We start from the raw sequence: 27,177 nt of genomic DNA, 5'->3' as shown, positions 1-27,177 counted from the left end.
ATAAACCTGGGTTCATCCTTAGAGATAATCACCAACAATTTTTTTTTTTAAATGCAACATTTTTACGCTAACAAATCTCTTACGCTACGCCTATATATGATTCTCAACTAACTCATTCAGGGGATGTAACAAAAAATATCAAGGTGTTTGTGCGCCTCATTTTCGGCAGACCATGTGCTCCTATCCTGAGAGAGTATACTGTATAAGCAGAAATCTTACGTGTTCAGTCCATATAAAAAGTGTCCCAGTGTCAACTTATGCTTATACGCTTATGGCTTCCGTCAACACTACCAAACGGGAGTAATTAAAATGGGTTTCTTGAACGGAATATGGAATAACCCACATGGGCTAAAACTGGCTTTCTCAGTCTGTGTAAACTTATTTGGACATGAGAAACAAATATTAAACTTAATCAAACCAGTGCCATGTTTGTTGACCCCCTAAAAAAAATTGCCCTTTCAAATCTTCCAATTTACAAAATAGAGATGTAAAAAGATACATCTAAAAATGTACAAAAGAGAGATGAAAAAAGCTCCAAATTCTACATAATCTAGATTGGTTTGATAGCAAAATCCAATCCTTGTGGTTGAAAGTAAATCGACTCAGAGATGACTAAAGTTACATAGTCTCACTCTACTGTCGCCTTGCCACTAACCATCATAACATACTCAGTAGGTGATCAAATCATTTCATCCATTGCAGTATGTTTCTTTCTATGACTACATATTTTGCTGTCCAGCAACAAACCATAATGTCTCCTGCTAATTTCACCCCAACTCCAATAAATACTGTGCTTCTTTTCGGGTTGAGGGAGCATCTTTGGCAATGTGGACTATTTCTTTATTGGAGTGGGGTCCCTAATTTGCTCTCATGGTCTGCTGTTTGGGCAGGGTGGGGGGCGTGTGGGGGGGGGGCAGGGGGGACCTGGGGGGGGGGGGGGGGGGGGGGGGGTGGCCCTGGGGGCAGCTGGGTGACGGGCGGCGCTCGCGGCGGCGGGCTGGTCTGTGGTGGCGGCGCTGTAGTGGGGCTGATCAGGGGACGGTAGTCCGAAGCGGGAGGTGGGCTATGGGCCCGGGGAGGTGCCTTGGCTGCTGCCGCTGCCTCGTCCTTCACCCGGGTGAAGTTGATGCATCGACCCTGAGGGGAAAGAGACAGTAACATCAGATTACACAGGGATCAATGTCCTAAAAGTCAGGAGGTATACAGGACGCCATTAAGCTACAGTAAAGACATAARTCAGATTACATTGTAACCCCCTCCCTGACATGATCCAGCCCCTCTCCCACGTACAGCACACAGGTGTCTAACTCTCATCTAGGCTAACACCTCTGAGCCCAGCTGACCCCATGGTCATGGGACGGTCACTACCCTTTCTGTCTGTTCCAACCAGGACCAGCTGGCTGGACGGTTACCCATCAGCCTCTGCTGTGACCCCCCTACGCCCTCTTCCCAGTCCAATGTTCTGTTCCAATGCACTGTTGCTGTTGCCAATGAAACTGTGGCTGCTTTCCAAAAACTCCATGTTGTTTATAGCACCATATGGAGAATGAGAGAGAGAAAAATAGATAAAGGGGGGAGAGAGACAGAGGATTGGTAGGGGGGAGAGAGACAGAGGATTGGTAGGGGGGAGAGAGACAGAGGATTGGTAGGGGGGAGAGAGACAGAGGATTGGTAGGGGGGAGATCTGAGTTCTTGAGACAAATAAGTTGATTTTGTTGATAAACTTTTGCTCTCTATTCTCATCCACAGCAGCTACATAGTTTAAACCCCCACCAGCCACCACAGTGGCCTCTTACTGTGAACTCTCGTGGTTTATGGCCTAACTCAGACTCATGCCCTTACTGGAAAGACAACCCAGTAAGCCTTTTTCCATCCCCCACGCAGATAGGCAGGCATGGACTTACTAGGGTATACTGTAGGACTGTAGAGGCATTTAACATTATGCAAACACACAAACACTGAGTGACCGCATCGGCAAAAAAATCAAAAACAACCGAGGACACATTCCATTCATCCTGACTTGTAAATTATGCATCAAGGAGAAAAAAAAACAGAAATCCTCTGGTAACCAAACACTGTCTCCTCAAATCCACTCTAAGTCTATGACATTCCTTCCAGTCAATAACAGGATGAGAACAAGAGAGGGATGTTGAACATAAAATCAAAATATCCTTTCATTCTCTGCAGACCCTTTGAGAGGTTCATTTCAGCTACCTTTCTGCGAGTACTTCACATTGAACCAGTGTGGTTCGAGACATTGAACCAGAAACTTACAACACAAAGGCAAGACAAAGAATGTCCTTCGAACCTCCCTTTTCCAATGTCTGCCATTAAACCCAGATGTCATAAAACAGACTAGCCAGGGCTGCTTCAGAAGGGTTCGTGTCCCCGCTGGTCGAGACGACTCTCGCGGTTGTCTCCGCTGCCTATTACCTCATGCCCTTCGCAGTGCAAACTCTCCATCAGGGGAGACATTAAATCAAAGCCTCTAGTTTAACCTCAAGAGTCAATCTGCTCGAGCACGTGATGTTTTACATAGGAGCTCGCGGAGAAGTCGGAGAGTAGTTGGAGGCAAATAGCTGAGGTCCAAATAGCTGAGGTCCCTAGGACTAGGGCTACACACAGAGGGAGATGACTAAACCAGACTAAGCACGCTAATCATACCCTGTACACTATACTGCACTCAACCTAAACTAAGCAAACAGGGAGAGGGTCTGTGTCCAAAACCAGCACAGAGAATCCCATAGTGGAGTGGGAGAGGAAGATGGAGCGAGGGGTGTGTAGAGAGGGAGAAGACTGACGGAAGGGTCAAAGAGAATGAGAAATAAAAGAGGAACAGATGGTGCCTTTCTGTTTTTCAGTGTCGTGGAGCTACATAGCTACATGAGTTGTATTCAGAGAGGACGCATTGACTAGGGGACATAGCAGCTCCATTGTGGACGGATGAAATCAAAGGAAACTAGGGATTGAACTGTAAAGGCTTCCAGCCAAGGCTTCTCTCAATAGTGCCATTCAGGACACAGGCGTCGTCATAGCAATCTGCATGGTAATAAAATGCAACATAGCAACAGACTGAAATATGTCTGTCAGGCATCCAGATCGGACCTTGGCCAAATGGGTCCAATGGAACACACAAGGCCTGTGCATATGCTGTGAACGCCAATATGGCCGGTGTGTGTATGTGTCTGTGTGTGAGAGGGAGAAAGAGAGAGAGGGAGTGTGAGTGGGAATGATAAGAGCTGTGTTAGCAGCTAGCATGGCCTAGGGGACAGACATGCTGAAAAGTTAGTAAGACAGTTTAATGGTTCTCCTCAGGTCACAATTTACACAGGAAAGAACTTGCCTGCCTTGTATTCGTTTCCATTCCCCCTAAAAAAAACAAGATTACACCAGTACCAGTAGGCCTGCCTGGGAATTTTTCTGCTCCTTCGTAACAGACCGCAAATTACTTGAGTAGGCGACGCCATTACACGGAAACACTTCCTCTGGAATAAGCAATGCGTCATGTTTAACCTTTTGCACGTGGTGATCGTTAAAAGTTTTCCTGGGTCAAACCCTTTGAACAAAGTATCGACATCTATTTGGCCGGGAGAATTCTTTGAAATTTGAAGGAAGCCAATCATTAGCATAAGCATCATTGTTCCTCTTTGCGGTCGAAAGCTTATTTTCTGTGTTGTTGTTGAGAGCTTATCTGGCAGTACTTCACTTCTTCTCAGTTCATATATTTGGCTGAGAGAACACTCTTTAAATGTGGAATTCCAGTTAAAAAGGGTTATTTTCTGCAAATAACGCATGATTTTAACTGGCACCTGGAGAGGTGCCACCTCAGCAGGCTAGCTGCAGATCTAGAAGGAAAGAAAGGAGAGGAGGGCTATGGGATAAAGAGTCTCATATAGCCCAGCCCTCCAAGTGCATATCTAGAGCAAAAACTACCTTCAACCAACCCCAAGCCAAACTCCAATCTCCATTTTGATATAAAGGGGCAGTATGGCAGTTCAAACATGTGCCCGATCAGAAAGTAGTTAAAGTCGAGGTTTATAAAACATAAAGTAGATCTGTCTGGAGCGCGTCCACAGCTCTGATTTATTTTCTTTTTATGGCAGCGGCTGATTTGAAGTAGGTTTTTGGGCTCTGCCTTATCATGAACTTTGGCACTGCAGTTGCAGTGTCGGCCACTGCAGGGGCATTTTTTTAGGGAAGTGTAGGGCTGTATGATGAGGGATAGGGCTAAGGCTGGGCTCCCATGGTGTTTTAAGGCTTTAGTACTCACATGATCTCCTGGCTGAGGCCGCATGAGAGAAACCTGGTCGTAACCACGGCGAAACAGGGCCCAAATGGCGTCCAGTTTACCCTGCAAACAAAGGGAGGGAGACATGGCTATAGTGAATACTGTCAAAAATGTTTCCTGTGTAAAGTGTGCATGGCCAATATGTAATTTCATACTACACACAGTACCCTATTATACATGTATAGGTAGAGAGGAAGAGAGTGTATAAACTAGTCTGAGAAAGAAAGGTAGAAAGGAAAGAGAAGAAGAGAGTGTTTTTACCTGTATGGGGGTGTACCACTTCCTGTCTGTGGCTGGCTTCCTGTTGTGGGCCTTCTTGGGCTTGGGCTCGTACGGCTCAAACTCCTGCTCTGGCATTTTCACCACCGCGTTCTTGGGCTTCTCCAGCTTAGCCCCCTCCTCGGTTGAACCCTTCCCTCCCCAGCGTACCTGTAGGAGTGGAACAAAGATGGGGTATGACCTACTGTACCTGTGGAAGTGGGCCTACAGTACATACTACACACAGGCGGTAAGGTAGAGTCTAGAATAAAGTTCCAACTCATGTGTTTGTGAGGAAATATGGGAGATAAAGACGGACATTTATTTGGGTGTAACTGTAAAGTGATTAGATCCACCTCACCTCCATTCTTTTGATTCCTCCGACTCCTCTTCCTCCATAGTAGGATGCATCCACGGTTGGCCACTTCTTCTTGGGCATGCCATCTTCATCATCTGATTCCTGGCAGACAGAAAAGATGGGAGTAAATAATTTACTTCCAAGCAAGTGTTCGATATGCCTAGGGCTCTATTTTCTGCTGGCGTTAAGTCGGAGCTACTGTCAAAATCACAATCTTAACTTTGACTTGTAAAAGCCAGGGTTCTGCTATTTTCCAACCCTGGCGCGAGGGTTGGTAATTTACCTGTCTTACATTAGCTCGCTTGCGCTGAGGTGGGATGGGTGGAAATATTTTAGGCGTGTCTTTAAAAACGTACCAATTTTAAGCAGAGCTAGTGGTGATATTTCAGATTCACCAAAATCTGGACTTAGCGATAACACAATTGGTTATGGCATCGATTTTGCCAACGGAGGCTCACAGTTGCCTAATCAGTAGCCTTTAACCGATGTTTTATTAAAATATCACAAGCAGCAAAACAGTCAACAGACATTCCCTTTTTTCTTTATATTGAACATTATTTGTCTCCAGCTTCTGTGAAAAGTTTGGCCTCATTAGGCCTATCTGCGATGCCCATTGACTGAAAGGAGTCAGTGACTGTAGGAAGAATGTTTAGGAACAAGTTATAACAACTGCTTATTATTTTTCCTTTATAATTGAGTAAAAAAAATAGCATCTTCCACTTTCATTTGTTGGACCAAACCGTCAATTGGTAGAGCGTGGCACTTGAAACGCCAGGGTTGTGGGTTTGATTCCTACGGGGGACCAGTATTCACCCCCTTGGCATTTTTCCTATTTTGTTGCCTTACATCCTGAAATTAAAATGTTTTTGGGGGAGTTTGTATCATTTGATTTACACAACATGCCTACCACTTTGAAGATGCAAAATATGTTTTATTGTGAAACAAACAAGAAATAAGATAGAAAAACTGAAAACTTGAGCGTGCATAACTATTCACCCCCCCAAAGGCAATACTTTGTAGAGCCACCTTTTGCAGCAATTACAGCTGCAAGCCTCTTGGGGTATGTCTCTATAAGCTTGGCACATCTAGCCACTGGGAATTTTGCCCATTCTTCAAGGCAAAACTGATCTAGCTCCTTCAAGTTGGATGGATTCCGCTGGTGTACAGCAATCTTTAAGTCATACCACAGATTCTCAATTGGATTGAGGTCTGGGCTTTCACTAGGCCATTCCAACACATTTAAATGCTTCCCCATAAACATCTCGAGTGTTGCTTTAGCAGTATGCTTAGGATCATTGTGCTGCTGGAAGGTGAACCTCCGTCCCGGTCTCAAATCTCTGGAAGACTGAAACAGGTTCCCCTCAAGAATTTCCCTGCATTTAGCACCCTCCATCATTCCTTCAATTCTGACCAGTTTCCCAGTCCCTACTGACAAAAAACATCCCCACAGCATGATGCTGCCACCACCATGCTTCACTGTGGGGATGAGGTTTTTGGGGTGTTGAGAGGTGTTGGTTTTGCGCCAGACATAGCGTTTTTCTTGATGGCAAAAAAGCTCAATTCTAATCTCATCTGACCAGAGTACCTTCTTCCATATGTTTGGGCACTCCCACATGCCTTTTGGAGAACAATTTAAGCAATGAAAAAGAGCAAAAGACAATTATTCCCCCTCCCCCAAACTTTATAGTTGGCATTATGCATTGGGACAGGTAGCATTTTCCTGGCATGCGCCAACCCCGGATTAGTCCATTGGACCGCCAGATGGTGAAGCGTGATTTATCACTGCAGAGAACGCGTTTCCACTGCTCCAGTCCAATGGTGGCAAGCTTTACACCACTGCAGTCAACGCTTGGCATTGCACATGGTGATCTTAGGCTAGTGTGTGGCTACTCAGCCATGGAAACCCATTTCATGAAGCTCCCGACAAACAGTTCTTGTGCTGACTTTGGTTCCAGTGGCAGTTTGGACCTCGGTAGTGATGGTTGCAAACGAGGACAGACGATTTTTACGCGCTACGCGCTTCAGCACTCGGTGGTCCCGTTCTGTGAGCTTGCGTGGCCTACCACTTTGCGGCTGAGACGCTGTTGCTCCTAGACATTTCCACTTTACAATAACAGCACTTACAGTTGCCCGGTGCAGCTCTAGCAGGGCAGAAATATGACGAACTGAGTTGTCAGAAAGGTGGCATCCTATGACGTTGCCACGTTGAAACGTCACTGAGCTCTTTCTGTAAGGACATTCTACTGCCAATGTTTGTCTATGGAGATTGCATGTTCAATTGTCCATGGTTCGAACATGCAGTGCATTTTCGAAAGGCGAATACAATGTGTGTAGAAAAATATTTCTATGTTAAAGCCAATAAAAAAAACTAGACTGGCTACATGTTTGCTGTAACTAGGCCTATTGTATGGTTATTGTATACTATTTAATACAGTGGATAGGACAACCATCCATGCCTCCTGCCCCAAGAGTCCTTAGGCCTACACACTATGCTCACTGTATGCTCATGGAACGAGAGATGCGATGTATGATATCATGCTTCTGACCCGATCCTAAATGTGTTTTTCCCCCCGTTTAATTTGATTATAAACCAAACTTATTGGAAAGATTCCACCGTCCATGAGTTTGTGTTGAGAATGTACATGGCTGGAATGCAATGCAATTCCGTCTGCTATTTCTGMGGAAGTTCAAATATGATCTGTGAGATGGTTCCATGATGTTTAGAAAACATTKCAATTGGGAGTATAATGGTGAGCGGACGTTCCCCATTTCTCTTCYTATTGGATCTTTGTCCAGTTCCTGTGAAAAGTTTGGATGTGCGTAAAACCCTCCATAGTCTAAGTTGCCTTGTCTGTACAATACTCCCACAGGGAGCAATGACGGCACCTGTAACTGTTTAGACTATTTAAAACAATTGTTTTATATTTGTATTTCTTTTTTTTGTTGCAAGACTCAAGCTGTTTCCCCTATCCAGCTGTTCCATTCTCCGTGTAGCCTGCTGCTAGAATGGACGGTATCGCTCGAGACGCAACAAAATTGAATATGACATTGTGGATCAAGTTCGGAATGACAACATTTCATGTGTTCCAACATCTAAAGTCCTGCATCACTATATTGAGAGCTTTTCTGTTTCTAAAATGACGTATTTGGGTGTTCATGTTTTTTCAGAGTCCCTGTATTGCACAAGGAGATGAGGAAGTGACATGCTGGTTGGCCTAAGTCTGTCAAAAAACAAGTGGAATCGCAAAAAAAGTGTCTGGACCCTTCTATAACATGCCTGCAATTTAACATAAAAAAATAGAGATTTGGTTGTGAAAAAACTAAATGCGCCTTCAAYGGCTGACTTACTGGCTCTGGAGGGGGTGCTGGAGGAGGCTCTTTGATCACCTAGACAGGAAGTTCAGGGTGGAAAGTCACATTAATATTAATTGATGACAGTGACTAAGTGGTCACATCAGGTGTTCATTATCATTCCCTGGCATTTGTCATTTATCATCTGAATGAACTGCAAAACTGACAAAGAAATTGTTACACACTTTTAAAGTCATATCTATTATATTCTGGTAACACTCTTACACAAACAATAACAACATCATTTGCATTACATTGAACCAGGTTACTTTTAAAGGGTTATTAAATCATTCAAATGGCAGTTACTCTGCTAAATGGTCTACTCTATACAGTATAATATAACATGTGGCCCATAATTGCCATCATATTGAACCAATTTTTTATGGTTACCACTGTGCAGCAGAGGGGCCAGAACCACCACATGAACAGCATTGCCATCAACAGGAACAGAACCAGAAGAGTGATGAGAAGGATGGTACCATCAAACTGCCAAGGGAGATAAGAGTCATCGTTAAGACAGGGTTAGGACCCCCAGATACACAGAKCAGGAAGACTGATGAGAGAAGTTGAGGAGAGGTCTCAAGATCTAAATAGGGGACAATATGGTTCCTATTAGAGCCTATAGATTGTGGATGAGATGTGGTGGTGTTTTTTCTTTATTTTGTGGGTGAGCGGAGTGCTGTTTAAAATCCCTCTGACGTGGGGGGCTTTTGGGTGGATCATTGCTGAAGCCCCTGTGGTTTGGCTCCAGATAGAACACCAGATAGAGCAGAGAAAGAAAAGAAGAGGAGAATGAAACTTACTCAAGCAAAACAGGAGCCCTCTAAATTATTATTATTWTTTTTWTTTTTATAAATGCCCCGGAACAAGATTAAGAGGAGGTAAAATTAGGCAGAAATGAAAAACTGAAAAAGATTAAGATAGAACCCAAGAAATAAAAGCAATTCTGGAAATAGGATAATTGTTTCCCAACATAAGACAATTTCTAGTGAGTTTTGGAGTAGTAGTTGTAATGTGATTGGAAGAGCATACTTACACACTCTGTGGTGGTGATGTGCACAGAGCTAGTGATGAACGACAGGCCTTCATTCATGCTCACTTGTAGATAAACAACCCTGAAACACAAAAACACACATGGTTTCAATACAGGACACGCAAATGGAAGCAAATTATGCTAGTTAGGACTTGCTTGGACAAGACAGCTGATTGGCAAAATGGCACCGTTGTACAGTGCCACACAAAAAGAGCTTTGCGCCCAACAAACAAACAGGCTATTATTGCTCAGACGTGTTATTACATGTCTGAGACTAAGTAGGGCATCGGCACTGGCATCAAAGTTGGTTAAACCCTTTGTCAGCCAAGACAAGTTTGACCTTGCCCGATGAAAAACAATCGATGCCCATATCACATCTCTTTTTCTTCCTATCTCCAAAAACGACTGCCAGTACCTTTCGCTTCGGGGCGCAAAACAATTCTAGCCAGAAAAACATATCAAACCTCAATGATTAAAAAGAAAAAACACATTTTGAATTCCACACATTTTTTCTAGGGGTGCAAAGCACGTAGACTGATCAAGAGGGTATGCGAACTAGGCCATTTTTGACTGATAAAGCCTCTTCAGGTTTGACTGTCTGGAGTCGGCTATGTGGTTTAAGTTCATGTGCACGCATACCTCAGTGCCAGCAAACAGCTTCTTATCCCTTAAAGAAGTAACGATCAGAGGAAAAATATGGACAGTTGGACTTGGGCCATGTTCACATTTTGTAGAGATGTGAGTATGTTTGTGCGTGTGTGTGAGGGAATGGTGATACATTTGACCATGGGGTGCTAACTGCCAGATTACTCTACAGATGAAGAGAAGATGACAGAAGAGGAGAAGAAAATAAGGAAAAAACATATGGCAGAGAGGGAAGGGAAGAGAGAGAGAGAGAGAGAGAGAGAGAGAGAGAGAGAGAGAGAGAGAGAGACCCTGTAGCCGGGTGAAGGGAGAGGAGAAGGTAGAAGCTGGAGGGAGAGGGTAGAGGACAGGAGAGAGGTAAGCAGAGAGGGAGAAATTAGTGGAATGTGTGTGATTGAAAAAAAGAGTGGTTTGTTGATTTAGAAACGAAGCCAGCTGATGGATGATGGGTATGGATGATGGGTGTGTCTGTTGTTAGGACTAAGGGGCAACCTTAACCCAACACCGTTCTCATTATGAATACACAGGGCTCTAACCAATGAGGATCTAAATGAGTGCTCATCGTCATATAGAGAGAATAGAGGAGGAGTGGACTGTGGCCCTGACAGGGATCGTAAAGACACCCTAATGCACGGCAGGCTTCTTCTGGGTCTCTCCCTCTGTTAGTGTGTTTGTTTGCGAGGGCTGGAGAGTGATCGGCTAGACATGTGGTTAAGAAGCAACACACTCTCATCCTACAGGGATACCTCGGACCATTTTAAAACGGATGTTAAAAAAAAGTTACTCACTGCCCAACTTCATCTATAACCGGAGCTGTACACAACAGGAACGTGTCTTCGATATCCACAGGCTTCTCATCTGGGGAGAGAGCCCAACACTTTTGTCAGCGGTTTCCTGAAGTAACTTAAGTTTCTTCAATCACCTATAGTACTTCATGCATGTTACAGCTGAAAATACACATTAGTATAAAAACACCTGGTAAGCCTACAGTGTTTTAAAGGTAATTATAAACTGGGTGGTTCGAGCCCTGAATGCTGATTGGCTGACAGCCGTGGTATATCAGACCATATACCATGGGTATGACAAAACATTTATTTTTACTGCTCTAATTACGTTGCTAACCAGTTTAAAATAGCAATAAGGCACCTTGGGGGTTTGTGGTATATGGCTAATATACCATGGCTAAGAGCTGTATCCAGGCACTCCGCGTTGCGTCATAGKTAAGAACAGCCCTTAGCCATGGTATATTGGCCATATACCACACCCCCTCAGGCATTATTGCGTAAATGTAACCAGGTACTCACTAATTGTGAGGGTGTCATTGACTTTAAAGCTGCATAACACCTGCTCTATATTTCTGGCGTGAAGGAAACCATTTCCTCTCACCACCACCTGGAAACTCTCTGGAAATAAAAGACAACAGCTTTAGTGTAGGAAAAATAGTACAGATACATACATACATACATCATAGGCTATCAGACATTACACAATTATGTTGGATAGCATACAAGATTAGGTAGATTGGCTTGGCAACATTGGTTAAATAATACAGAAAACATACTTAGGAAACAGACTGCAGGTCATATGGGACTTGTGTCTCTCGATTGGGAAAAAAGTCATTTATCAAATTGACTTCCATTTGGCAGGCCAGGATAAATTCCATTTAGAGACGCTCTCATAACAAGATCCCCAATACGATACACTCCATTAGCACCAATGGGGATTCCTGTCTGTTGGTGTCATTAGATTGATCAGACTCCTATGCAAGTCAGCTGGTTGGCTTMGCTAGCTAGCTAGTTAGCTATCTGGCTAGCTGTTTTGTTTTGACCGCTGGAGCTTAAGGAAGCAAGCAAGCCCAAAGTAAGAGGACAGCAGAGGTCTGTGTGGAGATGATAGAGGCTTGTTTGGAGGACTACAGGGCTACTCTGATCTGTTGCCGACGTGTAGTGGGTTTTCTGGCGCCCTAAACTCTAGAGGCTGCCGGGGGCATTACTCAGGTGGGTGCTGCATGTTGGTGGTGGTCAAGGAGTAGCTGGCTAGCTACCAACGGAGACCTTGCTGCAGGGTGCCCTGTTCAACGGCTCTAAACCAGTACTTCCTTATTCTGAAAGGACCTGTCTTGACTGACCACGGCTTCTGAGGCTTCTCACTGGCTGTGACAATGATACTCCCTCCCTCCCTCCCTCCCTCCCTCACGATGACAATAAACTATTTCTAATAAACGATTTCTTCATTTGTTTATTTAGTTATATTTACATTTGGACTGAACGCTATAATTCAGCTCTTGACTGCCAATGTTGTACACTATGACTGACAATAAACTAAACCTTAAATATAATAATTCATTAGGCAACAAATTGATAAAAAACGAAGTGAAACAGGGAGGGACTCCCTGAATATGTCCAATAAGAAACGCTTGTTTAAGTTTTCCATTGCATAATGTGTGCTACGTTTTACTACGGTGTGCACTAATGAATACGTGCCAGCTGAGCCCCAGTCAGAGGGAAGGGCACTGGCACCAGCTTGGCCCCTTAATGAAATTAACACAGCACTTAAGCAATGACAGGGAACTAGCATTGACTGGCATTGATCTGCTTTGTTCCTATAGGGACCCCACCTCCTGCACAAACACTGGAGGGCTCTGCAGCTAAAATCTCAATACAGGACTTCTTGATGATCTGGAGAAGGAGAATAAGGAGATGAATTGAGTTTTGTAGGTTAATATTAGCTACAATTAACTCATAGCTTGTCAAGATTCTTTGTCAAAATAAACAGGTAAATCAAATTTGAGACATTCAGTAGCTGTAGATTACAACATCTTTGTGTATTTTGTCTTTTCATCTTTATTTTATCTTTCTTTGAAGGTATGTCTTGTGAAACAGGACTGTCTCTCCTTTCTGTCCAGGGTTTATTTACCGAGTCGATCACTCCTCGCAGGGCTACGAATCCGCCCATCACAGGAAACACATGCTCAATGGTGTCTGCTATGGTGGCCAGCTATAGGAGGAAGGAGAGAGCAGATTTATTTACACAGGCCCAGTGCTTCCTCCTAGCTCACATCTCAGGAACCAGAGACAGACACATATTATTTACATCATGACCCAATCTCTTCAGCGAAGAGTTCAGTGAACACTTGATTTAAGAATTATATTGTATCTCTATAGTCGTAGAAGAAAGGTGCTATCTAGAATCTGAACGGATTCTTCGGCTGTCCCCATAAGAGAACCCTTTGAAGAACCCTTTTTGATTCCAGGTAGAACCCTTTTGGGTTCCATATACAACCGTTTCCACAGAGAGTTCTACATGGAACCCAAACGGGCTCTACCTAGAACCAAAACGAGTTCTACCTGGAACAAAAAAAGGTTATCCTATGGGGAATGCTGAAGAAACCTTTTGGAACCCTTTGTTTAAAGAGTGTATGGCTCCATCTTTCTCTACATGCATGACCAGGTTAGGGGGAGAATAACAGTACAATGACTGGCACACTAAGCACAATCAGGTACAATCCTAATGTACAAACGACATTGGACAGATGCCTAAACTACTGTGCCTTGACAGGTATGGTATATACAGGTATGGTATATACAGGTATAGTATATGCAGGTATAGTACAGTATATTATGTCCAGGCATTTTGTGAAAGTCAATCTGGGTGGTAGAATGAGTCATAGGGCCAATCAGGTTTCAAATCCAGTTTCACACTGCATGACTCTGAAACATTCTTCTTAGCTAATATGTTAATCGTTTGCATGCTAGTCAAATCACCTAATTTCTCTATCACTAACGCGCAGCCTGGGATATAAGTAGCCCTGCCAACCTCACAAGCAAGCTCAGGTTCAAGGTGAGTAGGTAGATACAATTACAGGATACATAGTCTACAAACGGGTTACTAAAAATGAATAGCACATAATGTAATCATTGTATTGAAAGAATATTGAGTGAGTAGTAAACTGCATGTAATTGTGTACTTTTTGTTTTAATAACAGGTTCCTAAATGTGTTTTCACAYGGGAAGAGGACATGCATCTGTTTCACTGCAAACTAAATCGTTACCTGTGTCTCGTTGAAGTCTTTTACTCCAACACAGTACACCATAGCTCCTAGAGATCGGCTTCTCTCCGCCTGTTTGTTAAAAAAACAAGAATCAACCCCAGAGAACATGTTTTTACATTGCCTTTCCTTCAACAGGAAGGTGAACGCTATAATCCTATTTGAATACCTCCTGTTGTGCAGTGACGAGTTGGTGTTCGTTCAGCTCCCCATCAGTCAAGGCAATGATAACACTTGCTGTTCCTGTAACGGAGAGGTCAATCAATGGTATGACTCGACATTGCCAAGTACAGAAAAAAAATTGATTTTTTATTTAAGTCTAGATGTAGTGACGGACATCATTGGATGCTTACCAAAGTTTTCATGGTGTATCTGCTCATTTGCCTGAAAAGAGAAGACAATATTATTCTTATTCATCTGTTTACATTTTTTTTTTAACAGGTAAATAACGTGTGATAAAGTAAGAACCCAGTCAGAAGAAGATATGTACCCTTTGCAAGCCCAGGTGCATGAAGGTGTCTCCACCTGGTATCTCTCTCTTCAACACATTCAATCCTTTTCTTATCTCCACCCTGACAAACAACACAGACCACAAATCGCGTGTCATTGAAAATGTCCTTGGCTGGTCTTTAAAATGTCCTTGCCGAGTAGAACAGATCAAAGTGTAGAGGGCTTCATCACTTTCTTCTGTTTCAAAGTCCTCATACACGACAATGGATGGTTCCCAAATGGCACTGTGTTCCCTATAAAGGGAATAATGTACCATTTGGGGTGCACCCCAAKATTTTTTGTGTACCTGTTTTCTGTCAGTTTCATGAGAGTGGTTCCTCTGGATGAGAACACAATAAAGGACATTCTCAACATGGGGCTGTAAAACAACACACAAACAACAGGGTTAGATATACTGTACGCTTTTGGCGCCATTTTCCTTTTGTCGAGCGTCAAAGAGGCCATACTATGTCTGAACTCAACCGATAAACAAACTATAGGGACCACACACTCCAAACCATTTATTTCACTGATTTATTGTGATATGCAAGCATGTGTTTTGACATCAAAAAGTCCCTAGCATGAGAACAACCTTGTCCATCAGAGGAGGTTGGTGGGAAGAGCTATACGAGGACGGGCACATTATAGTGGCTGTAATAAAAAGACATAGAATGGTATCAAACACATCAAACATAAGGAAACCAAGTTTGACTCCAATTGATTCCATTCCCGGCCATTACTATGAGCTCCTCCCACCAGCCTCCTCTGATGTCCATACATCTAAGCATAAGTCCGAATTCTCTCGTGTGGTGAGTTCTGTCCTATTGTTTGTGTACGTGCCACGTTAACAAGGGTTCAGGACCCCGTTTCATCAGACAAATACATACATTGAAGTGAGCATGTTGCGTGCAATACTGCAGCACGTTCAAAGTCAATTCCATGGTTGCAGCTGTTGTTTTCGAGACGATGGTAATGATGCAAAACCATGCCGACCAAACGGAGGTAGCAAACTATCTACATTAGATGGCCATATTTGTCTCCCAGCTTGGAACCTCTCGACCTGCCATTATGTTCATGCCATTACAGCGGTGGGATGGTATAAGCAGCATATGCAACAAAATATTTTGCTGTGCGATCTGGAGTTTTAGTTTGGGAGCAGCAGTGCGAGTAGAATCAAATCCAAGAAGAAACGTCATGCAAAACAATATTTATCCGTAACCCTCTTTCACACTGTTCACGACACAAACTGTTCACACTCTTCTTGTTGGCGGAGAGAAATCGCTGCAGGTTTAAAGCTTATTTTCCTGCAATTCTATTTGTTTTGCATAGGGGATGGATCTTTTATTTTATTTATTTTTGCCATTTTCAAGCTAATTTCCTGAAATTCTACACTTTTTTGCCATGTCTTATGTGTGTTCATGTGATATTTGAGTGACAAACATTACAACAAAGTCAATGGGCAAAACAAATGTTAGCTGACATGGGCTAGTTGATCTGGACATTTCTGACAAGTTATAATTAGCTCTCTAAGGTCTTCAATGACTGACTTGACAAGAGGAAACGCATTACCCAATTTAGAAATTGCACCTTGTGCATTCTACGATAACAAATTTCAGGAGTAAGTTGAAAGCCGGACTGAGTTCCTTTTTTATGGTGGGACCACTGGTGTAGATCAGCATGTTTGTGCAATGACTACTTAAATGTGATTAGGATCCTCTGGGAAACACTGACCAACACGTTGGTTCCTACCCTTTCATAACTCCTAGCTGGGTTTTTCATTTGTTGTCATGCCAAACAACACAATCATTCTATTTCTATGATTCCAACAGTTCACCCAAGTGTTTTGGTCTATATTGCAAGTCAAATCACAATTTTTGGTTGAAAAATCGCAATTTGTCTTTTTCAGCCCTACTAATAACCGTGGTAACTTTACCAGTATATGCAAACATCTGGTGGCACAAAAAGAAAGTCAAAGTTATATCTTCTTCAGGAGATGTACCTGTACTTCAAAAGTAAGTAGGATTCATATAGGCTCAATATAGGCTAGATCTCAATCCATTTAAAAATCTATAATTCTTTCAATACATGATATTGAAAATATTTTTCTGATGTTCTCTTACCTGATAAACTTTTCAGCTAGATGCTCCACAAAGGAGTAGATTTCTATCCAGTGGTTTTTGACACTGCCAGATCTTAGAAAGAAAGAATAACAGATGAATACTTACATCGTATGAATTACTGTTGTTTAAAACCACACTTCACACATTTCCTACGTTTATCCAACACCTCCTAGTAAAGAAATTGTATGCAAAATATAAAGTGAACACACACAATCCTAGCATAGATATTATTATTAAGCGGACTGGCCTTACAATGTGTCACGGACAACCTCCATTGACACAAACTAACTCCATGCGTTAGGGAAAAGGAGGAAAGTAGGTTAGGACACATCTGAGGACCAGTCATGACTAATTTAGCAAACTGCCCAGCTCAACTCCCATGGGGCTGAGGAAACAGCTCGGAGCCTCCCTGAGGGACCACGGTGAAGAGCTTCATTTCCTCTCAGACCCACGTGTGAATGGAAGGAAGAGACCTGGCTGGGGGTTGTGGCGGTGACTCGTTACTGAAGGATATAAAACATGGGAAATAAGCTAATTTGTTGAACTGAACCAAACCACAGCCCTGTTAGCGGATGGCTGAAGCAGTAGCTTGAAATAGGACAAAGCTGCTGACGAAGCCGCACATGGATGTCACGTAGTTCTAATCTGGAGCCAGACATAACATTAATTTGTTTCCCAGTTTAGTCTCCGTACTGGTTTCCTGGTGTATATTTTGGTCGTTGTTGTGTAGGATAAGCATACATGATATACTTGGCAGATAGAGAGTTGTGTATATTCTTTTCTAAGCTATCTCCCTCCCTTGTTCTTGTTTTTTCCTCCGACAAACTTCCTGTTTGTCCAGCACATCAAGGCATTGCATCCGTCTGAATCAATGCACCCTGTGAGGGCAAGACTTTTCAAACTAAACAAACCTTACCCAAATAAAACTTGTGGGGGGGAGTCCAGCTAACGTCTCATTGGATGTTCAACAAATGTGTTGAATAAACAAGTGTTCATCTGACGTGGCATGAACACACACAGTTGGATTGGCCCTGACTTGATGGAAGAGACAGTCTGTCGGGGATGCAGTTTGTTTCATTACAAGGGGGAAATACTGCAACTCAAAATGGCTTCTTTCATGTAATGTACAGTCATATAGGGATAGTGTTTCAGTGTTTTTCTAAGACGGGTTAAGCTAAGAACTCCCGCCTTAGATATTTTTTGCATTACGATGGATATTATTTGTGTTGGACAAGAGTGTTCTCTGAGGTACCAGGCAGTCGTGGGATTGGAGCCTGGCTTGCAGTTTCCTCACCTGTATAAACAGCATTAGGAAAGGAAGTGGGCTATTTTCTTGTAAGATCCTCGTTGAAAATGTTTTGTGGTACTTCTTCTTTGATCTCATTTTAATAGACTGAGTCAAACCATTACAGCTCAAAGGTTTGGGTTTTGTTCATGTAAAATGTTTTGGAAGTTGTTAACCCAAGCTTCAACAGCTTTGTTGACTAAAATGATTAAGGCCTTGACAACAGGAGTTGGAGATTATATCATAACATGACTGAGTATATGTTTCCTTTTCCTAGTGTGTTATACAATTGATAGATCCTCTGACTATACTCATACATATGTGAGATTACACAGAGGACAGACAGACAGACAGAAGGACAGCAGACCCAGACAGACAGACCAGACAGACGCAGACAACCAGAAGACAGACAGCAGACAGACAGACAGACAGACGATACGAACAGACAGATCGAAGACAGACGACAGACCAGAGAGAGCGAAAAGAGAGAGAGAGAGGAGAGCAGGTAGAGAGAGAGAGAGAGAGAGAGAGAAGAGAGAGAGGAGGAGAGAGAGAGAGAGCGAGAGAGAGAGAGAGAGAGAGAGAGAGAGAGAGAGAGAGAGAGAGAGAGAGAGAGAGAGAGAGAGAGAGAGAGATCGGGGTAACATTAGGACAACTGGGATAATTAAAGCAACGTGTTGGTTTTTTATTCATGTCATCTGCTGGGGGGGAAGCAGAAAAGATCCTTCAAAGATCTTCAGTCCAGTGCCTTGTCTGTCAGCACAAACAAGTGACAAGAGGCCAAAATGAATCAGCATCATCAAATTCGAGGGACCGGTGAGGTTGGTGCTCTGACCAACTCCTTTAAAACGGTCCTGGGGAACAACAAGATAACTGATGCTACACGTCTTTTAAAGTCCTAACATCGCGGAGACATTAGGCGACCATCTTTCCCTGTCATTTTTTTGTCTTGGTGGTGGTGTGCACATGAAACGACGTGGCACCGCCGGGGGGGTCACAAACTATGAGATTCTTCACTTGGTCGTGACGATTCTTGATACCACACTGTCTCGCTAAAACGAGGATGTGATGTGATAGCTGGAACGAGCTGTGGCTCAACGCAGCTTCGTAAACGTTTTCAGTCAAACATTCATGCTTGCCATACAGAGTTGAAATATCTAGCCCAATACATTTGGAATTGAATGACATTGTGTGTAAAGACCTTGTCAGAGATGTAACGACTTGACACTTTGGCAAGTACAAATGCATACTAGTGATGGTCATGGCTCCTGCTCGAGAGTACACATTCTGCGTCATCTCATTGGCTCCTTCTCTGGAGAGCTCTCATTGGCTATTTAAAAAATGATTTATATATCTTACCTTTATTTAACTAGGCAAGTCAGTTAAGAACAAATTCTTATTTTCAATGACAGCCTAGGAACTGTCAGTTAACTGCCTTGTTGAGGGGCAGAACAACAGATTTTTAGCTTGTCAGCTCAGGGATTTGATCTTGCAACCTTTACGGTTACTAGTCCAACGCTCTAACCACTTGGCTACCTGCTGATCACCGTTCTCAAAATCTTGTCYTTGCATATCTCACACTACAAGAGCATTGCAGATGTTGTGCCCATCAAACATGTTTGAAAATATCTGGACATCTGGGTACTGCTCAAAAATGGGATCGGTAGCCCTGAGATTGRGTCTCTGAGGGCTACTCGGGACGCCCGCGCGCCCCAAGTAGGCAACGACATGGGGATTTTGTCTCCAATCTCAAAAACTTGTCTGGGACAGCTAAATTGGGGCCAAAGCCGCGTGGTGTACACCCAGCTTGACAGGCTATGGTCTCAAGGCCACAAGCAACAACTACGTCTCTAGTTTTCTAGGGCATATTTGATTTGATTGCTTTAGCTCTACCGTTACCAAACACCTCACGGCACTCGGGGAGGCAACATGGACCATTAACATCTAGCAATGCTAAACATGTCAGGACTGCGCTAGATGTCAGAGAGAGAAAGTATTCATTATTTTAAACACATAAAAAACCCGGACGACCCAGAGTAAATATATTTTATTTTTTCAATCAAGCCTTTCTTTAGGCTGACTGTGTGAAAACGCACTGCTAGAAGCAGCAAAATGAAGTGAGTCAGGGAGAGAGAGAGAGAGTGTGAGACAAACAGACAGAGAGAGAAGGTTCAGTCGGTCTGGGCCAGGGGTCTAGCCTATTACATGTGGGGGAAAAAGCTCCATCAGACCAGGCGCTCAGTAAAGGCGATGAGCTCTGCTCTCATGCGTGTTGAGAGGAAAATCCAACACCATGAAGCTAGTGTCCCATTCCAGATGGGCCTGCTGCATGGTAAGAYGCACCCCAGTCTGCGACCAATTAACTGACTACGCATAGGGATTTGTACGGAGAACCCACTAACCTACTTTTAGCTTGAGGCCTACTTGCTGTGTACTAGGTAGGCCCCCATCTGCAATCTTTATTTTCTCTCTCCTACTCTCTCTTTTRCTTGGATATTTTGTCTCTCTCTCTTTKTTCTTTTCAAAATGTTCTCTGGGTGCAATATTTTCTTGTCTAAATAAATGACTGCCATTCAATGACTGCCATTCCTTTAAAATGTCTGTCTCACTCGGGTCCCTCAACACACTCGGAATTCTAGACGGTATGATAACATTTAACAAGGCACTTATTCCTGCAAAACAAATGTGCCAAAAGCTACTTCTAGCGCTTTAATGGAGGCCAAAGCAGCACCATGGTCCTGAATAGATAAAAAAGCACATTCCACAATGGGAAGGTTTTGACATACTGTATTTCAATTATTTATAGACTTCAGCTGTAGTCCGGTTGGCTTGGACTTTTAAATTATCATGACTTAACATCCAACTTCAATGTCGGCCTGTGAGAAGAACAAGAATGACGAAGACTTGAAAAGGAGGAGAAAATGGCTGCTATATGCAGCGACCATTGGGAAAACACAAGTGCCAAACATAACTGTTTCCATTTGTCCCTATCGCTTGATCAGAAAACAATGATGGGTCGTTCCATATGAATTCAATCACTTTGTGATCGCACGCACCCCTTTTGAACGGAACCTTCCATACATGTTTGCCCATGGTAGAAGTTGTCAGAAAGTGACTTTTTGGAACTGAATGCCAAAACATTCTGGAGATAGAGGTGCTCAAAGTTGACCCATTTTGCATACCCAACCCTACCATTAGACCTCCATGTCTTCATCACTGGAAAAGATAAACGGTTGAGTTTGATATCATTTGAAAGCTTACAAACTATTTTAAAATATCTTAAGATTTTTTWGATATAAATGAACAATTATGCAATCTTTTAATCTTCAACAGCAATTATGTAAAAATGTGTAAACTCAGGTTTGTCTTATTTTCGCATATGTTCTAGTTTAGACCCTCATTTACATAATCTGAGGTGTTTGTGTTGTGCCTTCCATTGGTTGAGACACAGCATAACTCTTGAATAAAGGGTGGGTGTCATTTGATCCATAGAAAGAGAATTAATAGAATGGACCTATACCTTCAGGTCACTGCAATTTAGCTGGTACACCATTTCAATTTCAAATTTAACTTCCAATTACAACCAAAAAGATGGCCGCCGGTCTACACACCGTCGAATGTCAACTTGAATGGGAATGTCTAATCTAGTATCTATATTTCTATGATTTCAATTGGTTTCCTATGGAAGATTGACAGTATAATTTAAAACAACAGATATTCCCACTCAAATGCACATTAAGACTAGCTGTCGCCATTGGCGTCGGCTAATGGGAAACCTAATAAAATACCCCGCAAAATAAAAACATTCTCTGATGTGTGAACATTCAACCATCTTTGTCAATTCTATACACATTTTAGTACATTTATCAATCAAAACATGACTGACACCCACCCTGTATTCAAGAGTACGCCGAGTCTCAACCGATGGTGGGCACAACACAAACAACTCTGATGATGCAAAATAGGGTCTAAGCTACAACATACTGTATATGAGCATGAAAAAAATAAGAGTTTATGTGTTTTTAGATAATTGGCTTTATAGGTTAAAAAAAAGAGTTACATTAGTATTTTTAAAACATTTTGGTTCAATAAATGATAAAATACTTTGACAACCCTCTTTGTAAGCTTTCAAATGATATCATATGGATATCTAATGGTAGGGTTGGGTATGCAAAACGGGTCAAACTTTGAGGACCTCTATCTCCTGAATGTTTTGACATTCAGGTAAAAAATTGTCCCTTTCTGACCACTTCTACCGTGGGTAAACATGCATGGAAGGTTTTGTTCAAATCAAAAGGGCTGAAAGTGATCAAAATCTTATGGAAACCACCCTGATATCTGTGGAAAAAAATCTGCTAGAGCATCAGAGCTTCTAGCATCATGATCCTGTTTCCTATAAAAGGGTGAATGTCCCATGGGCCAGTGTTTAAGCGTCCTACAAGTGGTAAATGCGGGTGTGCCAGTCACAAGTAGCCTAAGTGAGGACAAGGAAGTTATTTTAGCAGACCAAAGGTAAAACTAGGTTGTTTCCCCATACCATCTGATGAGAATTAGCTACAGTGGTAGGTAGGAGTGTGTTTTGAGGATCTTTATTGTGCAGAACATCTGGCATCAGTACCAGTCTGTGGTGATAGAAACATGCCTAAAACAATCCCTTTGTGTTGTGTTCCTTACAAAACAGCAGGATAGGGCCTACCAGTCTGATTCAGCACAAACTCATACCTCTGTAGGCCTATGGTACACCACAACATATGACAGCTTAAAGTTGGTTCTCTTTGATCCACCATCCATTTGGACCCTGACAATAATGATACATGATATCCACATGGTCCATTTTCCTTTATTCAGTGGCCACTTGGCTGGGGGAGATTTTTCCATAAACTAGTCGTGAAGCCTAAAAGGACTAATATTCAAAGAAACTCGAGACCAAGTTGCTGTAGACTAGTTGTAGCCCTATGCAGCATGACAAGAGGCAGGAGTTTTTTCCCTGACCTGGAGAAAAAAACGATTGGTCCTGTAGAATATACAGTAAATAAGGCACAGAGTTCTTCCAGCTCAGGAAAAACTCCAGACCCTAAGCATGACTCAGTAGCCAAGCCACTGTACAGAGGGCTATATCCTGTTAACCTCCATACATCCTGTTAACCTTAATCTTAGGTCTGTGCATCTAATAAACAGCTCAGGCCTGAGGGGATGTCCATAATGAGCCTTCGTTTGAAGTCAGGAACATCAAACAGTGGCACCAACATCCACAACCAGGGCCACAATATATCAAGGTTTAATCATACATCTACTATGAGTTGTGTTTATAAATGACATTCTATCTAAAATATGCTTCAATCTGATCTGATCTATTACATAAAGACGCTAGGCTTAGGCTATAGCAGGACAGAAAGGTCTCTATGGTCTACTTTTCTCTCCCGAGACAGTGAGAGAGGCCTGCTGCTGGTCTAGCTTAAGATGTTGGAACCACAAAGATTTTTCCTATGTGGGTGGAAAGGAGGAAATGCATGAATTGGTCACTCTATGAAAACTATACTCCTGAATGTTAGTTGTAGGTAGTCATGTACAGARCGTACAGACTGTGTCTTATTCCCCATTCTTTAATGTGAAAAAGTAAGTAGTGGACCTTGTAAAGATACCCGCGGGCATGCACAGACGTGCATCCCCCATTAGGACAGAAGGAATAAAAAAAGACACAGAGAAGTTTATGATCACTTGTACTGCTTATTCAGCTAACGCTTCGAACACACCGACAGCAACTCGCGCAAATTAGCACACAACATCATCTGGATATGTATGCAACAAAAGTTCAACATTCACCCTGTGCTACCGTTTCTGTCAAGCCGTCTACGCACACCGAACGCACTGCAAATGCCTCTGCAACGCTGCAAGGCAAACGCAAGCGTTTCATTGGAAATGAATGTAATTCTGGTGTACCAAAATGCAATGACGATGGCGGTGTGTTCGATGCATAGAGTCAGCCTCCTACTGCATCACCACGCACACGCACACACACACTACTGCCTGTTGATTAATAACTTAATGAATTTATCAAGTTAATTTGTGAGCAGCCTATATAGATGATTTATCCCTGCCTTGTGCAAAAAAAGAGAGGTCAGACTATACAGAAACAGCTGTAACAGCTGGAATAAATTATTTACATTACTCATTATTTGTAAGTGCATTAACAGTCTGCAACGTCGTAAAAACACTAAAACGTTTGTATTTTAACTTTTTATTTTACTTAAACAGTGTAGGCTATGCTATTGGCATATGTGTGTAACCAGAGAAGCTTGGCATCTCAATATAACGGTATCTTGGGTTTATTTAGCCTATGCAGTATAATAATAAATATGGCATTTCGATAGTAACTTACTTGTCAAGCACAAAATACAAGTCGAAAGCCCCTTGACATGTACTTTCCTCCTCTTCTTTATCGACTTGCTCTGGTTCAGCATTTACGGATGCTAAAGTGAACATAAAAAATCCAAGGAAAAGTAGGACGAGAGACATTTTCACCAAAAACCTCGCCATTGTTCCCCACGAAAAGGTAAATTCCTTCAAAAGCTCAATTGGAAAAAGTCAATGCCGTCTCACATCCCCAAAAGTGTTTGAATTACTTCTCTAGGCAGAGATGCCCATAACAAAACAACACACGGTCAAAGCTGTCGAGATTGTTGTTGCACTCAGTTTCCAAACATTACTGACTGCCTCCCCCCTGGCAATTATTGGATGGGCGATGAGGGCGAGAAATACCATAAAGCTTACGGCACTTTGTTCTCCTCGGAAAAAATATAAAATAATTTGTTCAGAGTGATTTTACTATCCGATATAGACATATAATCCTTTCAMAATCGTATTTAAAAAAAATAGATAGTGTAGTAGGCCTATTTGATAAACAAATACAAATGTTTCATTGCGTTAGAATAGATGTGGATAATTCACAAAATGCACGTTTCCTGTCAAATTGTCAAAACGAGTTTTAGTTAAAAAAGCAAAATGGAGACTGGCAATGCAAAGCAATGTTAAGAACTGGGAGCTTGGGACAAACTTGGCTGAAATGAACCAGGTTTCATATTTCTGCTAGGAGAGAAAAAAATATCCACCTTGCGCCTCCCTCTCAAGAGGCTAACTTTGGAAAACAGGCATGAAAACAGCCATGGACAAAGAAGTGATGAGCTGAGCATCCACTGATGTAGTTATAGAAAAATCCCATCTGTCTTGAATGTTGTTGTAGCCTAATAACTCAACTTGGCAATACAAATTTAAATTAACCACCGAAATCATTACGTATGCCTACTTTGTATTTATTTGATAAACAAATCTCATTGCTATTTCCTAATTAGGCATGTCATCCTAGCGTCAGCCAACCAACGCCTGGCTAGGCTCGTGCACCAGACAATTTCTCATGAGCCTGAAAGATCAGGCTATAATACACACCGGARTTAACCTTGCGACATATTTATGGCAAATCATTTTTGATCCTTGTCATATGAAGAGAAAAAATGAAGAGAAATGATAGATACAAATGTATCGGTGCTCATTGMCCATTGGACATAAACATTCCACAACAAGTTGGAAATCGCAAAATGATGAGTGCTTTGGAAGGAATCAGTGACAGTGGCTGTGTGGTCCCACATCTGGGATTAAGGGGCTCTTTTCCAAGTTTAAATGATTAACATTCAACATTGGCCATGCTCAGAACTGCGAAACTTGACTTCAGTGAGTTCAAGACAACTGGGATGTAATATGCCAGGGAGATAGGTATACTGTAGCTAAGAAAGTCATACTAAGTGTATGTTGTGTAGTAAAATGTTAGTAGCCCATGTGCCTCACCCTAATTATTTGGTCTATTTACCCCTCTTAATTTATCCTACTGTTCTGACTTGGTGGTGCACATGTAGCCATTAACCTGTTTTAGAGAAATGTAATCATCGAATATTGTAAGAGCTTTCATTGTCTGCTTATATGCCCCCTTAATTTATCCTACGGTTCTGTCTTGGTGTACAGGGAGAACACTGTAAGAACGGCCCATGTTCTGAATTCTGTTGCTGTACATTTTAAAAGTGCTAAACAAATAGTTTTATTGTCTACATCTGTCCTAGCTCGRTCATTAATGTCTTAATTGAAATTACTGATTGCCTCTTATCCGCTTGTCGTCCCCTTATGCCATAGTTTGTAAATCTCAATCGTCAGTAYAAACCACATTTGTTTAAGCAAGTCAGCCATATCAGCTATGTTTTTTAAAAAGGCATTAAATGAGACTGAATGGAATGTTTCGCAGCCAGACAAGGCTCCGCTGATAGCCAGGTGTAGCAGTGGTAAGATGTTGGGACTGCTGTTGGGACAGATTTATGTAGGCCATTTGTGGGCACTGTTTGTCACCATTGTAGTGCAAATAATGTGTTGTTTAGGGCTGTGTTGTATAGTGGCTTTGCTGGCATGCATCCCACATCCCACTCGCCACTGAATCTACCTCACCTGTAGTKTCGCATGACCATCCATTCAAGGCTAGCCTACCCATAGCCTAATGCTGGGAAGGGCTGTGGCAAAGGTCAGTATTTTAATTGAGGGCTCTCTACCAGGCAGCCCACCCATTAGGGCGTTAGGGGCAACACCCCACAAAAATATATATACATTAAATAATGGATTATGTTTAAAATTCTCATTAAAGTGTGGTAAATGTGTACATTTTCCTGTTTCCAAAATATATTGTTTAAACCAAGCMGTTCAGTTACTTACTACTCTGCCCTTCAGTGACTGCCAGCAGTAGCCCCGCCTCCGTGGGCACATAGGCCATGCGAACGTTGCTTGGATTGTTTCTTCGGCTATTCGCGCCAGACCAGTAGCGGATTTAGGTATAGGCGACATGGGCAGCCGGCATTTTACCGGGGGCGGCACGGGGCACCCGCACCGGCACAAAAAAAKKCGGAATGGTGACATTTGCGCGATCGGTTTTCTATCGCTCATCTGCACGTCACGTCAATGATATCACGTGTGGGGACTGTGGGTCAATTAACCTTGTCGGAGTGGGCGCCCTGATTCTAGGGGGGGATCCATACAAGCTAGAACCGCCACTGCGCCAGACTATTTGTGCCAGACGGCAAACTTCTGCACGTGAGACTAGCTCTGCTTTATCAGGTACAGATGGCGCTAAAGCAAAATGCAAATTGTAATTAACTTCTAAAAAAATAATCATAACAGTCATGGGCGCCTGGGACCTGATCAACCGTACAACTACATGCAACAATAGTCGAAGAACAGGGGTCTACAATAGCTAGAGTTTGAAAACATGGCAT

The 27,177-nt window shown here is 42.5% G+C and overlaps 1 pseudogene; it reads right to left on the bottom strand.

The window, feature by feature from the left end:
* Positions 1 to 773: 773 nt before the first annotated feature.
* Positions 774 to 24,587, bottom strand: LOC111967725 (anthrax toxin receptor 1-like; annotated as a pseudogene).
* Positions 24,588 to 27,177: the final 2,590 nt, after the last annotated feature.

The sequence above is a fragment of the Salvelinus sp. IW2-2015 genome, linkage group LG8 (genome assembly GCF_002910315.2).
Source record: "Salvelinus sp. IW2-2015 linkage group LG8, ASM291031v2, whole genome shotgun sequence".
Taxonomy (NCBI): domain Eukaryota; kingdom Metazoa; phylum Chordata; class Actinopteri; order Salmoniformes; family Salmonidae; genus Salvelinus; species Salvelinus sp. IW2-2015.
This window is presented reverse-complemented; position numbering and strand designations above follow the sequence as displayed.